This window comes from Myxine glutinosa, chromosome 7 (assembly GCF_964187855.1).
Source record: "Myxine glutinosa chromosome 7, kmMyxGlut1.1, whole genome shotgun sequence".
Taxonomy (NCBI): domain Eukaryota; kingdom Metazoa; phylum Chordata; class Myxini; order Myxiniformes; family Myxinidae; genus Myxine; species Myxine glutinosa.
Window position 1 is genome coordinate 77,299,309 of NC_136267.1, and position 18,206 is coordinate 77,317,514.

The window sequence follows — 18,206 nt, forward strand, 5'->3', positions numbered from 1 at the left end:
CGTCATTTTAATTTTAAGTGAACCAGTATCATTTAGTGTTTTTACTTGTGTGTGTGTGTGAGTAAAACATCAATTCTTACAGCTCCTTTTCTTTGAATTGTATTAACATTAATAATACAAGGCTTTTGATTTTGAATACAAGATGTTAATTTATTAAGATTGATTTGATTAACATATACCCCAACCATTTATTTATGAGAAAAAACCTATGTGATATTAATCATAACACCATTATCTGTATTAATCTGTAATTCTGTTTCCTCCAAAAGCAAACAATATGCATTAACCTCTTCACTCTCCCCTCTTTCAATGTATAGAGAAGTATCCACTCGATTAGACTTTATAGTTTCCTTTTGAGAACTCAGGTCAATTGCGTAGATTGTATAAAGTTTTTGAAACGCAACCATATCCAAAATAGGATCATTATTACCATTACTTTCACACACCTTTTGGTAGGACTTGTAGGCTTCCGCATAATCATTTTTTTCCCAATCAATTTTCAATCTATCTCGCGGATAAAATGTGCCATCAAGAGAAACCCGAAGTTGTTTCACCTTAGCATTATCACTCAGCGCATTATTCTTATTAGTACCGTCCTCTCCATCTGGTTTTTTAAAAATGAGCCAGAGGTATCGTGGCTTTCCTTGAAGAACACCCAAATTCCAAGTGTAGGTAGTGTGTTCCAGTTTAACGTGTTGACATCTTCTTTTAAGGTATGATACATTTAGCGGTTTCTTTGGGTTAAGTCTTCTATTTAACATCTCTTCCGTTTTAAGATTAGGAGTATATTCACTGATATACCAACACAAATCATTAAGAACAAATTTATTGTTGTCTCCAAAAGCATTTTCAACCCCAAAAAGCAACCTATTTACATTATCATTCCTTTGTAGTTGAAATCTAATTTTAAGACCATACAAAACTTTGTCATAATCACAAAATCCAAATATACCTTTCAGAGGTACTGCTACGGTAAAACTATTCTCTGGTTTTGTGTCATCATTATACATTGCCTTCCTTTGACTATAACCAGGGTCTGTGTTTGTACCCGTTGACATATCAGGAATAAAACCTTCAACAGCTCCCTTACCCATTCTATCACCAAACGAATATAGTGTAAATTTCATCATTTCAGATGCAGCAGAGACATAATCAACCGCTTCAACCTCTTGTGTTCCAATATACAGGCGAACACTATCAAACATTTTCCAGAAGAAATCATTTACGAGTGTAGCATTAGTATTATTCGCAGCCTTAGTGAATTTAAATTTACACAGCAAGAAACTATCAGCTATATTCAAGTAAGTTTGTTGATTATTTATTTCAAAACTTTTTGTTCCGTTTGAATTCCAGTCTGTTCCTGTTATAGCATTTACCTTAAAATAGTCTTCCTTTTTTGTGGAGTTTGAAATGATAATTGTATCATCCAAATCATAGATACTATCAATCGCTTCCATACTTGTATTTATATAGTATTAAAATCGTTGAAACCCTGACCCAAGTATTTTAATGATTTTTTGTCGTTCTTGTGAAGATAGTTGAGTTTTACCTTTTTTTATTTCTTTGATTGCTTGTAATTTATGAGACTCCTTTTGAGCATCTTTTATACTCTTTATAGCACCCGCAACGGAGCCCACGGCAGAAGCAGTTGAACCAATTAGGTCTTTATGTTTAAGGATGGTTGAACCAATACCCATTAGAGTATCAATTATCCCATCTCCTTTATTTCGAAATTGATGACCTACACCTCGTTGTCTCTTAGGTTTATAGTATCCTTTACCCACATACCTTGTATAGTATGGTGAAAGGTACATGCCCTTCCCTGTTATTATTTTATATTTTCCCAACTCATGTTTTCTCACAATAACCATTATTTATTTATTGAAAAACTTCACGTAGGTGAATTCTGATGGATATAATTTCATCATTAAAGGATATCATACGATTATCTTGGTCGGTTATCCTAAAATTTACTCTGTATATGGTTTTTCCTGACACAGGTAAATAGACAAGATTTTTTGGTTCCATATTAAATTTATAACCAATCGGGGTTGAGTATGCACTGAATGAAAATATTGTATTTGTTCTTATTCCATCGTTATAAGCACCATCAATCAAATCACAATGAATTAATACTGAATTTATACCGGAGGATATTTGGATAACATTATCACTGTAAAACGTCCCGTTATTTTCAATCTTTTTTGAAGAGAAACCCAATAGCTCTCTAAACGAATTTTCAATCGTGAAATCAACTTTATAATTATTTTTAAGTTTAATCGTTGATTTTGAAGTGTGTTTTTGAATATCTATTACAATATTTTTTGGTTCATCACCTTTTTCTTTCATAAGGCGAGAGACTTCTGAAGATATTTGAGAAATCTCGTAAGCTCCAGGTGAAACGGTTATAGTTTTATATCCACTTCCTGGATTATAACTAAACTTGTTGTTTTTCTCTGTGATATTAAAAAGGGTATTGTAAGTTTCCATTGACAACAAAGATGCCTCATATGAGGTAAGGGTGTCAAGTTGTAGTGGGTAAGGGAATGAAGCTGTGTAATCGCTCGTTGTGAAATTAAAACTAAGAATTGTGCTTCTCATCTTATTTAATATCTAATAAAATATCTTTGTATTGACATTTATTAATTATTTTCATGTTCATCAACTGATCTAAAATGGCTGAGGATTCATTAAAACAATTGTTGTTTCCAGCCTTCTTACTACGTAACAACAATAATAGCCTATTAACTAATTGTGATGGGTCATTTGGAAGAAAACTAACACCCGAACCAAGCTTACTTAAAGCATCAATAATATGTTTCTCCTTCTCATTCTTCTTACTTTTACCAGCAACAGAAACTCCATAATCAAGTGCATTTAGCAACTCAATATATACCCTATCTTCCTCTCTTTCCATATCAAGTGGTTCCTCAAAATATTTTGAACCGCTGAATCCGGGGTTTGTTAGAAGAAACATTAATCTTGGAGTTAATTTAACATTTGGTTGAGTAGAACTCAAGAACATCAATTCATCATTAAATATCAATACCTTTTCTTCCACAAGATGAAACACTGCTGGTTCTTCTGTTGGAATGAGACCTGCTCTGGTTTTTGAACCCGCCAAATATTCATTGTTTTGAAGAGCTTCCACAACATAATTAGGTGGTTGATTTACCTCCTCAAGTTTCCGAAATAATCCTTCATCATCATATTGTAATTTTCCAAGTTCTTGTTTTGTTATCTGACTAAAATCTTTGAGCATTTGAAGTTTTTTCGGAGTAAATTCTACCGTGGGAACTGTAGGGTGTTGAGTTTTTAAAAGCGGTTTAAAAAATTTCTCTTGTTTTCTTTCAAAGGCTTCTTCACCAGTTAGTTTCTGTCTCCGTTTCTTCTTTATCTCTTCCTGTTGCTTTACAACTTTTGAAACCAACTCTTGATGTTCCTTAAACTTTCTTGCTCTTTCTTCGGCATTCATTTAGTATTGAAAAATATCATTTAATGAATTGTAAAGGTCAATGGGAAAATTTTCCTTTTCTTCATCATTATAGTAAATGTGTTGAAATAAATCTTTTTCTTTAAATATTTCATCAAATTCTTTATTGGTATTAATACGAGTTGTTATTTCTTCTTCACTAATACTTGTATCTCTGCTTTTCATACGTTTGCGTTGAGTCTCCTCATCGATATCAAAACCGAATGATAAAATCTAAACTCCATCACCACACAATTGTTTAATAATTTGTCTCATTCCTTCAGGATTAGTTTCTAAAATCCCAAGACCATTAGATTTTACTTTATTTAACTCACTCTTACAATGTGAATATTTTGTAGAACCAAGAGAGACCTCCTCAAATATTTGACCTTCGTTCCTCAATCGCATATGTTCCTCCATTGAAATGTAGTAATAATCTTTCCCTTCTACTTCTCCTGGTCGCTTTGCTCTGGTTGTAGTACTCACAAAACGAATCAGAGGGTGTTTTTAAAAAAAACTTACAATCTTTTCATTTTTACTATTCAAGAGTTTAGATTTATGAAAGTTCTTTCCAGAAGCAGATTTACCCACAAGGTTAATAATAATTGTTGTCATTTATATATTAGTCAGGTTCATTATGTTCAGATTTATAATTTCGTTCTTTTTTTGTGGAGATTAGCAAACCTATACATTTTTGGAAAGCTTATAGCACCAGGAATCCGAAAAACCATGTTTCCATTTGCGCAAATTTTTCTTTGGCGGCCATATTGGATTTTCAAAATGGCCACCATCGGAAACCTATTTTTCGCGATATCTCAACATCCGAACCACCTAGAGTGCTGATTCCAACACCTATACCCACATTTTTGTGGATGAGGAATCACATGAAGCCATCTAAAATAATCTACTCATTTCATTTCATTTCATAATTCATGTACATGAAAATAATCATTTCAACATGTTCAGTTCATGTACATGGAAAGTCATTATATCAGACCTAATAGTTCATTTAAAATAAACCTCATGAAGCTCACAATTACTTACCTGTTGTCGTTTTATATATTTGCAGGTCTTGAGAGAAGATGAGTGAAGTTACGACTCAGCCCACACAGTGGCAGCACTGCATAATTTGTCAAACCGCTTCAGCAAAATATGGAACGCTTGTCCAGCAGCCCAAACCGGACTCGTTTGAACACTTGCTACAAACCCTTAATGATAGAGCAGCCTACCATGATGGAAAATATGTTAAAATTCACAGTCGCTTAAAGGATGAAACAAGTGAAAGTCTGCAATTCAATAATGCAGTTTGGCATCGTATCTGTTATTCAAATGCAACCAACAAAGAGAAGGTACAACGTGCCAAAGACCGCCATCAATATCACATTTCAGCCGGCTCCTACACAGAGAAAAAACGTGGACAAAAGCGAAAAAGCACAGAACTGGACGAACCATCAACTTCCACCACCAGTCCGTTTACACGTTCTGCAACAGCTCCATTCATTAAGGAACATTGCTTTTTCTGCCAGGAAGATAACGAGCAAAAATTGTACACATTGAGAACAGAAAACGGTGGGAAAGCATTACACGATGCTGTGGAGCTGTCTGGAAATCTCACCCTGCAAACTAGGTTAAACACATCCATCTCACCCACTGATGCACATGCAATCGATGTTCAATACCACAAGTCATGTTGGACAACAAATGTATTCCATGTGTTACGTACCAAGGATAACAAGGGAACAACAGAGAGAGGTCATCCGTTTCAAACATCATGTTTGATTGAGTTGATTAGCCTTGTCGACTGTCAAACTCAGAATAAACAATACTTATCCATGGCACATATTGAAACAACATACATCAACTTGCTTGGTGGCACAGATGCATTGGCGCACCACTTCCCTGCATATAGTAGACACTGGCTCAAGGAGAGAATTCTTCTAGAACTACCACACGTAACGTCTGTTAGGCAAAAGGACAGGAGAAAACCTTCTGTTCTTTACTCCCCAGATGCATGCGAATCCGATATGGTTCAGTCTGCCATGATAGAAAGTGAAGTAGACGATCTGAATATTATCTATAAAGCAGCAAAGGCATTGCGCAGAATTATCAAGAACTTCCACCAACAGGAAAACTCATCCGATGCTATACAGGTCACTAGCAGCACAGATGATGTTCCAGCAGCACTCCACGCAATGATCAGATGGGTTATGGTGGGGCCAACAGAAACACTAGAAACTGAAAAACGAACCACTCACGTTAACAGAGAAGTACTCACTGTTAGTCAGATGCTATTGGGTGGATTCAAATCTGACAAGCAAGTGAACTATAGGCCCAAAACTGATTCTGCGACCTTCCGATCAACCAAATCACAAGAAACTCCACAGTCTCTAGGATTAGCCTTGGCAGTTCACCATGACACAAGAAACAAGAAACTCCTGGAAAGTCTCTGCTCTCAAGGTTACTGTGTCTCGTACAGTCGTGTTATGCACCTCGAAACAGCCCTAGCAAATGCCATTGTGGAAAACACCCTGAAGTTCCAAGGACTTTATGTTCCTCCATTTTTGAAGAAGGGAACTTTTGTGTTTTTTGCAGCTGATAACACAGACTTTGCTGAAGACAGCGTGGATGGCAAAGGGACAACCCATGGAACAATCATTGCTGTTTATCAAAAACGTGACACTCAAGGAGAAACATTGGCGCCACAACTGAGCATAGCTGACACTACCAGTTTGTCAGTGACCCCGTACCAGGTTCCTATGCTTCATTGTGACAAGCCGGTGCCGAAAACCATAAAGAGAACAGACACATTCCACATCAGCAAGGATGGTATATCACCAGCGTATCACCTTACACATCTAGGATGGTTGGTTGCTTCTATGATCACCAGAATGCAGAAATCAAACAGCACATATATACCTGGTTGGGCAGGATACCACTCATTGCTGTCGGGTAGTCACAGTTTGACACAAGTCGGAGTCTTACCCCTTCTACCTGAAGTAGCACACGAGTGGTCGACTCTTCTGACCGTCATCTCTCAGACAACTCAGCTAAAGAACTTAGTTGTTGGTACAAGCCACCCTACAGTCATTTCCTGGGATATGGCCCTCTATGAAAAGGTGATAAGGCTGCTGGATGCAAGGCCAGACCTGAAAGGTACCGTTGTACCTCGGCTTGGCGAGCTGCATGTGGTCATGGCTGCTTTGAGAGCCCTGGGTACTTCCATTGAGAACTCAGGTATTGATGACGCGTGGATAGAGGCCGACCTCTACGGACCTTCAACAACAAGGCAGATCCTGAGATGTTCGCATTACAAACGCATTCTCCGTGCTCATATTTATTCATATATAGCACTTTATGAAATGGCGCTGGACCTGTTCTTCAAAGATTATCCACAGTTGAAAGCCGTTTGCTCAGATATGTCAGAAGAAATAGACGAGGCATGTTCAGAAAAGGACAAGTTCACCAAAGCCACAAGTGTGAAAGAAGCCAACACAAAACTGTTGAATGTCATCACTACAGCTGATGTTGTGAACATATTCAAGACTTGGGAAACAGAACAATCCAAAAAAGCCATGTTCAAGTCCTTGATGAATTACCTGCATCGAGTGGAGACAATTCTGTTCTTTGTGGAAGCTTCTCGGGACACAGATCTCAAACTCCACCTCGAATCTGGTGAGGCACTCAGCAAGCTATTTTTCTCCATGGATCGTATCAAATACAAACGTCTTTGGCCGCGATACATAGCAGATATGTATGACCTGAGGAAGACGCATCCGGCCACATACAGGGAACTCGAGAATGGAAATATCTCAGTAACGAAATCTAGCATCCCCTTTGTATCAATCGGTGCAGACCACGCTTGTGAACAGGAAAACAGAGCAATGAAGGTTCATTCTGGACTTCCAGGCATCTCCAATAATGCCAATGCAAGGCAGAGATTCTTTATGGCCTCTCCAGAATTGTCACGGCTGACCAGAGAATTCAAAGATCAGTTCGACACCAAAACAGACAAAGTGACAGAACACCACAAACTTAGTCCGAGGGCAGTGAATCTGAACAATACAGCGGTTGAAAAGATCAAGGCTGCTATCATGAGTCATGGCAATCCATTTACCACAGAAGGAAATAGCATATACAACTTGATCACACATGCCTATGTCCCAGAGGAGCACACGTCACAAATCCTGAATATCGACAACATTGGTCAACACTTGTACGAAGAGTATGTTGACGAAAGAATCAACGGAACAGTCAGCTTATTTGCACCCGTGAAAAAAGAAAACAACACGATGTACTTGTCTGGTGTGAAGAAGACCAAGATCATGCTCAGGGACAAGTCAGTCGACTTGAAGGAAACAAAAGACTTGTATGGAAGGCTGATGATATTGACAAAATCAAGCCGTGATGTTGACCAGAAAGACGCAATAGGCAACTACGAATTCACCCTTACACCTCACGCCTTGTTCGCACCAAACGGTGACCTGCTTCCTTGCCTTGACAAGTCAAAGTTAATCCATCTCCTTGTGAAACATGGAGACTTAGCTCCGGGTGACTTAGCTCCGACCTCAAGTCCTCAAGCTCAAGTCCATAACTCTGCAGCTATGAAAATAGCAGTAGTCGACGCCATGGTTCTTGTACAGAAATTGTCGACAAAACCAGCTGCAACAGTAACCGTTGAAGATCTCAGTGTCAGCTTTAATACCAGATTGATGTCACTGACAAGACATTTTGACGAAGTTATCTTGTTTGATACTTACAAGGCCGATTCGTTGAAGCAAAGCACAAGACAAAAAAGACGAGGGGGGCACAATCCAGTCCAGTACCAAGTGAAGGACAATACCAAGATCCAACACATCACCATGAAGCGGTTCTTGTCACACGATCAGACAAAGTCAGATTTGGCAGAATATCTGGCTGAGAAAACGTTGGAGTACAACAGAGATGCCTCCAAGCTGATAATTATATGTGCAGCAGGAAAGGCCAAGAGTAACAAAGGCGTGCATTTTGAAGACAATAATCATGAGGAGGCAGACACTCTGATGATTCACCAAGCAGTGCTGGCAACTCGCCGCAATCCCAACGCAGAACAGCTTACCTTCTTCTCTCCTGATACGGATGTCCTGGTCTTGGTCATAGCTAACTATGATGTTCTGCTCAAAAACACTGCTGTCTCCCTTGTGTCGGGCCTTGTGCAAGTACAACCAATCTGGAACAATCTTGGCGTCGAAAAGGCCAAGGCATTGCCAGCATTCCACACATTCACAGGAGCAGACAATACTGGACGGTTTTCGCGAATAGGCAAAACAACATGGTTTGAAGCTTTCGTCAGAGCCGATAGTGACGTGATACAGGCCATGAGAATGCTCGGTGATGCTGCAGATGTGACCGCAGATCAGATGTCCAACTTGGCAAGATTTGTATGTGCAGTGTACGTACCAAAGGGAATATGTATCGACAGCATTCCGGAGTTGCGCTGGTACCTCTTCTGTAAACACATGACTGAAAGTCACAAGTTACCTCCAACGCTAGGGGCTCTAAATCAGCATGTTGATCGTGTACATCTTCAGGCAAGGGTATGGGCTCAGGCTACTATCGCACATCAAGTGTTCCTGGATCCACAGCAACATGGCTACTTCAAGGACAACGATGGGGAATTGAAACCACTAATGACAGATGTACCACCAGTACCGAAAGCAATACTTGAGATGGTCAGATGTCAGTGCAAAGGAGACTGCTCATCGAGACGGTGTTCGTGCCGTGCCAATGACTTGGCATGCACAGACTTGTGTTTGTGCAGCTCCGAATGTGAAAACGACGATGACTGTCAACCTGTTCTCTGCTCTGACGACAGTGATGAGGACATTTGAAAACCTATGAGGACAAAATGTTGATGAATGTTGACAAAGATAAAATTTCATCTATGGGAAATATTCTATGTTCAAATAAAAGTAATTATTACATGTATAATTATGGATTGTATAGCCTCATCTCTATATACTTACCTCTTGAATACATAAATCACCTGTTTAGGATATATGAGGGATGTGGTTTCATAATTATGATCCGTGTGCCACAATGTAGCGAAACATCACTCAATGTGGTATACATATTCAGAAAAAAACACGTTTCCTGAAAGTGGCCATCTTGAAAATCCGCTGTAGGCTGCCACCTGGTATCCCAGGGTAGGTGTAGATTATTTTAGATGGCTTCATGTGATTCCTCATCCCCAAAAATGTGGGTATAGGTGTTGGAATCAGCACTCTAGGTGGTTCGGATGTTGAGATATCGCGAAAAATAGGTTTCCGATGGTGGCCATTTTGAAAATCCAATATGGCCGCCAAAGAAAAATTTGCGCAAATGGAAACATGGTTTTTCGGATTCCTGGTGCTATCAGCTTTCCAAAAATGTATAGTTTTGCTAATCTCCACAAAAAAAGAACGAAATTACATAACAAACCTGACTATATGTAATTATGTTTAAAATAAAAATACATCCTTTAATATCTCATCTTGTTTCACAACAATATATTTATATTTTCCAATCGTGTGTTTCATATAATTTTCAAATTATTTTTTACTACATAACGTAGAGCAATTATCTCTCCAAAAATTATTTACATCTATTGAATTTAACTTCAATAAAATAAAAGTATTAGCATTGTTTCTTATTGAGCGTCGAGGGAGTTGAAAATATGACTGACTAAGATAAATACAATTACAAGAAGAATGTCTCCCTCTTGTATAGTAGCTATCCATTACTGTTTGGTTTCTCTCATTAACACAATCATCAAAGATGACGAGGTTCTTTTTTGATTTATCTAAATCTTGAGGTGAAGGTATATCATCCGTATTATCACTGAGAATACAAGTTATGGGTTTTGGTTTAGGTTTCTGTGTATCACAAAATAGTTGTATTATATCCTCAATGTTATAATCATTTAGTTTGTTTTGAAGTTTAAATAAACCGATAATGTCTTCCTTTTTAAGACCTGCATTAAAACCCTGTGAGAGTAGTTGATACTCGGGTTGAAAACTTGACTTCGTAAAAATTATTAAATTATCATAATCTAAAAAGTTGGGGGTAAGGAGCATCTTTAAAAGCAAACAGGTTTTTCCACATCCGCTTGAACCAACTATTAGACATCTCAATGAATTTGGAATGTTTTTATGGTTATTAAATTTTATCTTATTTTCCCAAACGGGTAAAAAATCATTCATTTATATATTTGGAAAACAAGTCATCCAACTTTTTTTGAGCTATTTTAGAAACTCTATATTTTATCCTGAGTTTGGGTTTAATTTCAAAATAATTCATTATTTTATTTATGTAGTATCTTGTATTAACATTTCCATTAAAATTATTTTGAATAATAAATATCATTAAACCCTTATACATTTCCTCAATACAAAGAGTCTCTTTCCTTGTAAGAAATGGTGTATTATCACCATAATGCTTAACATTCATCTCTCTTATTAATCTTGTAAAGTAATTCATTTTTGGTTCTAATTTAAAAGAGTTATATGTTTTTTTAAATTTCTTATTATCATTAATTAGAATATAATCACAGAATAAACATTGTGTATATGAATCCTCATCATTAAGCCCCACTCTATCACAAGCCGGACAATTCTCTAATTTATCATATGGAGAGTCTGGAAATTCTAAATATCCTTCAGAACTTATCATATTTATGTGGTAAATTTTTACTTAAACTAAATGCAAGTTTATTCATTAATAAATACAATGTTTCAAAGCACAAAAGACAAATTTCAATCAATCTCTACTTCGGTGAAAGATATAGAAAAATATGTCAAAGATGTTAAATTGAACAAAGATAAATATGGAAATTTTTGGGTAAAACCAGTTATGGAAAATAACATGAGCCCCTCTATTTCATTTAAAGGAAGAGCTCTAACTATACCTGGAAAGACATCCATTAAAGTAAATCTAACAAAAGTTTCTCCTCTACTCCTGGCAATTTATTCAAAGCTTGAAAAAGTGATTGACCACGATACTTTGAAAAAGAATGATAAGACCATCAACAATACTCGTGGAGAAATTTGTATTTACTTTAATAATCCAAAGGGTGTAGATCTAAGTAAAATGAATGATGTTAATATTTCTGGTGAAATGTCATTTCGTTCTATGATAGTTAGAGATTATTTAAAGATAACTTTTGATATTAAAAATGTAGAGATTGAATCCGTTAATGAAAGAAAGTATATTGGTATAGATGGAAAGGTTTTTTCTGCTAATTAAATATGAGTCATTACAGCAGTGAAGATTTTACTATTTCATTGAACTCGGACGATAGTGATGATAGTATTTCATTGAACTCGGACGATGGTGATGATAGTATTTCATTGAACACAGATGATAGTTATGATACTAATAGTTTGTGCTCAAATGATAGTTATGAGAGTAGCTTTATTGATGACTCTGAGTATGATTCTGAGTATTCATGTGATAGTTATGACTTAGATGATTCTGAGTGAAAAAGTGTTTTAGTTTAAGCACAGCGATATATATAAAACGGAGCTGTAAAGCTCAAAAGTGTTTTATTTTAAGCACAGTGATATATATAAAACACCACGTTTTCTCACGCTATAAATATGGTTTATTGTGATACTTGCAAGAAGGAAGTAAAATATTATAAACAACATATTCTCACCGCAAAACATACATACAACATTCTTAACAAACTTTCCCCTCTTCCACCTAAAACAAAACATTGTAAGGTCTGTAAAACAACCACCCTCAAGAAGGGGTTTAAAGCCCATCTTAAAACTAACAAACACTTGTCAAAATTGTTTACTATTAAAAACTCTGATGGTGCATTCAAAGGACATATTAAAATAAGAGTCTTTAACTTCAAACCTCCTGAACCAGAGTCTATAGTTGATGCTGTAGAAATAGTTAAACCTGCTGTTCAAACGTTGATTGAAAAAACACTAAAAGAAATGAAACCACTTAAATTTTATATGGGAGTAAAATTAGAAATGACAAAGGACGAAGGAGTTATAGATATACCATACATGAGAACTGAGCCACACTTTATATCTTCATATCAAGATTTTAAAACATCAGGAGTCTATGATGAACTTATTAAACAAGAGCAAGATGTGGATAATTCAATCGTAGGAAGTGGATTCAATATAGGAAAAATTATTTACATAGACATTCATATTCTTAAATCAGATCCTCTAAAGGCTTCTTCTTACATTGATTTACCCAGTGTTATCAAAAATAGAAAAGCAGTTATCAATATCAAAAATAAAGACAATAAATGTTTTCTCTGGTCTATTCTAGCACACTTACATCCTCCACATTTTCATGATGAAAGAGTATCTCATTATAAAAAATATGAGAATACATTAAATACGAAAGATCTAAAGTTTCCGATGACTTTAAATGATATTCCTAAATTTGAAAAGTTGAATAATTTATCAGTTAATGTTTATGGTCTAACAGAAACAAACAACATTCAGGTTTTAAAGCTTTCTGACAATTGTAAACAAACTCATATTAATCTTCTATATTTTAATTCAGATGAAAATTCACATTATACATACATCAAAGATATTACAAAATTAATAAAACCACAAGTATGTAAAAGAACAAATAAAATATATATTTGTATGCGTTGTCTTAACTTCTTCCATACACAAGAAAGATTAGATAAACATTCAAATTATTGTGGTGAACATAAATCAACGGTAATCAACATGCCTAAAAAAGACTCAAAGATCACATTCAAAGATGAAAAGAAAACAATAAAACATCCATTTGTTATATATGCTGATTTTGAAAGTATTTTAGAAAAAATTGATACTGCTTCTCCAGATCCAAAAGAATCATACACAAATAAATGTCAAAAACATACTCCTTGTGGTTTTTGTTATTATATCAAATCATCCGTTGGTGATAATTATAACAAGTTAGAGATGTATAGAGGCTCAAATACCCCCAGAGGAGTTTGTGAAACGACTAGAAAAAGACTGTGTTCGATTAACCAAGATAATGAGAGAAACCAATAAACCAATGTCCTCAACAAGTAAAGAAAAAAGGGAATTTATAAAAAACAATGTCTGTCATATTTGTGAGGAGAAAATTGGTAAAGGTCTAAAGGTTAGAGACCATTGTCATCTCACTGGTAAATATAGAGGTCCGGCTCATCAAAGTTGTAATATTAATTATCAACTCCCCTCTTTCATTCCTGTCTTTCTTCATAACAACGCTCATTATGATACACATCTATTTATCAAGGAACTCTCAAAGACTTCTGGAAGTATCTCAGCAATTCCAAACACGGATCAGAAATACATTTCATTCACAAAAACAATTCACACATCTCCTATTACTCATATCAGATTTCTTGATACATTTAAATTCATGGCAAGTCCATTGGCTAACTTGGTTCAAAATCTAAAAGAGTTTCCATGTCTTTCAGAGTATTTTTTAGATAAAGATTTTCTAACACAAAAGGGAATTTACCCCTATGACTATATGGACTCATTTGAGAGATTCAATGAAACACAACTTCCTTTAAAAGAAAATTTCTATAACAAATTAAATAATAGTCATATATCTGATAAAGATTATGTACACGCACAAAATGTTTGGAAAAAATATAACATTAAGAATCTTGGTGAGTATCACGATTTGTACCTCAAAACTGATGTGCTTTTGTTGGCTGATGTGTTTGAGGCTTTCAGAACAATCTGTCATTCTGGATATGGATTGGATCCTGCTCACTATTACACTGCTCCTGGATTGGCTTGGAGCGCGATGTTAAAAATTACAAAACAAGCTTTGGATTTGATAACCGATGTTGATATGCTTTTGATGATTGAAAAGGCAAAGAGAGGAGGAATTTCACAAGTCTGTTCAAAGAGATATGCTAAAGCAAATAACAAGTACATTCCAAATTATGATCCATCGGTAGAGAGCTCCTACTTGATGTATTATGATGCGAACAACCTGTATGGCTGGGCAATGTCTCAGGCTCTTCCTTATGGAAAACTTAGATGGGTAAAGGAAAAAGATTACAAAAAGGTTTTACAAGATGTATGTATCTCTACACAAAAAGAATTGGATGATTCAAAGGTTGGTTATTATTTTGAGGTCGATTTGAAATATCCAGAGGAACTTCATAACCTACACAAAGATCTCCCATTTGCTTGTGAAAAGGAAAGTCCAAAGAAGGAGTGGTTAAGTGATTATCAACAATCATTTAATATAGGTGAATCAACAGAAAAATTACTTACTACATTATATAACAAGAAAAATTATGTTCTACACCAAAGAAATTTGCGACAATATTTATCAAAAGGTCTAAGAGTAGAGAAGATCCATAGGGTTCTAAAGTTCAATCAAAGTCATTGGTTGAAGGGGTACATTGATTTTAATACACAAAGAAGAACAGAGTCAAAAACAGATTTTGAGAAAGACTTTTATAAATTGATGAATAATGCGGTCTTTGGTAAGACCATGGAAAATGTGAGAAAAAGACAAAATATCAGACTATCAACATCTTGGAAACAAGCATCAAAATTAATTAATAGACCGAGTTTTACTAGAGCTGAGGTCTTTACTGAGAACTTTTGTGCGATCCATTTGATTAAAGAGAGTATTGAAATGGACAAACCTATTTATATTGGAACATCAATTCTTGATTTATCAAAGTCATTAATGTATGATTACTTTTATAATAACTTGAGGAAGAAATATCAAAATGATGTTCATCTACTTTATATGGATACAGATAGTTTTATTTTGCAAATTAATACTGATGATGTTTATTCAGACATGAAAAAGGACATTAATATCTATGACACTAGTAATTACAGTCCAGAGAGTGAGTTGTTCTCTTCTAAAAATAAAAAGGTGATTGGAAAGTTTAAGGATGAATTAGGAGGAAATGTCATGAGTGAATTTGTGGGATTGAGGTCTAAGGCTTGTGCTTATAAATACATTGTGAATAACGTTGAAAAAACTGATAAGAAGTTAAAAGGCATAAAGAAAAATGTCATTAAAGAAACAATAAACTTTAAGGATTATTATAACTGTTTAACAACAAAGAAAGAAGAGTTTAGAAAGATTAATGGAATAAGAAGTTATAAACATAAATTATATTCAGAAGAGGTGAATAAGAAAGCATTGGGGGCTTTTGATGATAAGAGGTTTATTTTAGAAAATGGAATTGATAGTCTCCCTTATGGAGGGGGTTAGGGATTTTAACGGGCTACCGCCGCCTTTTTACTATCTATCTATAATTCCAGTAATCTCTGTGTGTATGTATGTATGTATGTCTGTATGTCTGTGACCGCTGTTTCTCGACAACCACGGGTCCGATATACTTGAAACTTGCCAGGTATATTGCTGGGGACCCGAGGATGTGCCTTTTCAAGGTTTCATATTAATCGGACAAGTAGTTACCGAGCTATGTCCAAAAAACGATTCAACCAATCAGAGAGCAGCGAGCTATCACGTGTGCCGAACGTGCCGAACAGACTCTGCCTCGGACGGCACATTTGAGAGCGTATTCATTTATTTCACGTTGGCAAACTATGTTGGCGTTAAACTATGTTTTAAAACTAATTAAAACTAATTTGCGATTCTTTCGCTTTCCTGCGCGTTTGTGCACGCTATGGCGATTTCTTTACCAAACTCCGCAAGCCGTTCGCTTTGGACCAAACCATTTCATGTAAATAGAGGGGGGGGGGGGGGGGGGGATTGTCACCGTACCCGCAAGCCGTTCGCTTTGGACCAAACCATTTCATGTAAATAGAGGGGGGGGATATAATTTTAGATATATATATAGTACGGGCATGCCCTAGTTATATAAATGATAGAACCAAGTACCAACCAGACTAAAGAGTGGAGGTGTAATCAATCTTGGTATATAAATGGTAAACATAACGAATGTGAAAAATATCAAATAGGTATAATTGAAAAGACAACTGGTAAAAAAATTTACAAAACAAATAAGAGAATTAATTTAAATACCGGTGAATTGGGTAAAAAAGATGGAAATATTTTTGAGTGGACGGAAAACTTTGATGGTTGCCAGGAAAATATATACTTTAATTTAAAAATGGTATGTGGCACTGGAGGCGCTCAAACAAGAACATTGAGGGTGGTTTACCATTTTATCTTAGCTCAGTTAAAATATCTTAATAAAGAACCAAACTCAAACATCTTTTTTGTTAATATATTAGATGGTGAAGGGAGTGGCAAGAGAATTAAATTATTTCCCACGCATAAACAAATATTTGTAGGGTCGTTGTTTGAGTGGGTCAAAGATTATTCACCAGATGATATTAAGAGTAAAAGGTTAAAAGGTCCATAAGGTCAGAAGGATCACAGGTTCACACAGAAGGACCATTGTTTAAGTGGTCTAATGAATAAGGATAACATGTCAAAAGGTTAGAAGGTTCGTAAAGAACAGGGTGAGAGAAATAGAGGTGTTTAGGGACAATGAGGGAGGGGAAAAATTAACATGTAAGTCAATGGGAAAATGAGAGTGTCCCAGAAGCAACATATATACACTACTCTGGTATGTTTAGGGTCATTGTCATGTTGCAAGGTCCACCTTCGGTTGAGCTTCAACTTTCCGACAGATGGCCTCACATTATCCTCAAGCACCCTCTGGTACAATGAAGAATTCATAGTGGATTCTATGATGGTGAGCTGCCCAGGCCCTGATGCAGCAAAGCTGCCCCAAACCATAATATTTCCACCACCATGCTTTACAGTTGGTATCAGGTTCTTGTGGTCAAATGCTGTCTTTGGTTTTCGGCAAACATGTCTTCTGGTTCTGTGGCCAAATAGCTCGACCGTTGACTCGTCTGTCCAGGGCACATTGTTCCAGAAGTGCTGGTCATTGCCTAGGTGTTCATTGGCAAACTTTAGTCTTGCCCTGATGTTCTTTCTGGACAGCAAAGGTTTCCTCCTGGCACACCTCCCATGTAGATCAAATTTGTGCAGCCTCTTTCTAATGGTAGACTCGTGCACTTTGACATCAACAATGGCAAGAGCTACCTGTAGGTCCCGTGATGACATTCTGGGGTTCTTAGAGACTTCTTTCAGCATCTTGCGGTCTGCTCTCGGGCTGAACTTGCTGGGGCGGCCTGGCCTGAACAAGTTGGCAGTTGTTTGGAATCTTCTCCACTTTTAGATGATCTTCCGGACAGTCGAATGATTGATTTCAAATTGTTTGGAGATTTTTGTAAATCCCTTCCCAGACTCGTAGGCATCTAAAACCTTCTTTCTGAAGGCCTCAGAGATCTCTTTTGATCTAGGCATGGTGACGCCGCACACTTCAACAACAAAGAGCAAACCAAACAAAATGTCTGAGGTTTAAGTAAGACAGGTTCCTCCATGATCCTCTCTAATGATGTTCTAATCATTGACACCTGAGCTGGTGCACCTGATTCTAATTTTAGGTATTTGGAGTAGTGATAAATGTAGGGGTGTACTTACTTTTTCCACATGCGAAATTTGCATTTATGGTTATTTAAATTATACAATGGACTACAAAATGTAAATGTTTCTTGATATTTGTTATATTATATCACCTTTATCTCTCAATATTGTTGAAATGAAGATCAAATAGCTGTATGTTGAAATATGTTGAAAAAGTCAAAACTTTACATGGGGTGTACTTACTTTTTCACGTGACTGTATGTGCATACACCTGAAGTAAGTTGTGTGGGTGCCACCCACATCACAC

At 36.2% G+C, this 18,206-nt stretch overlaps 1 protein-coding gene across 1 annotated transcript in view; it reads left to right on the top strand.

The window, feature by feature from the left end:
• SKIC3 (SKI3 subunit of superkiller complex) overlaps nt 1-18,206 on the top strand; it is a 117,572-nt gene that overhangs the window by 73,092 nt on the left and 26,274 nt on the right. The gene's annotated exons all lie outside the window — the stretch shown is intronic.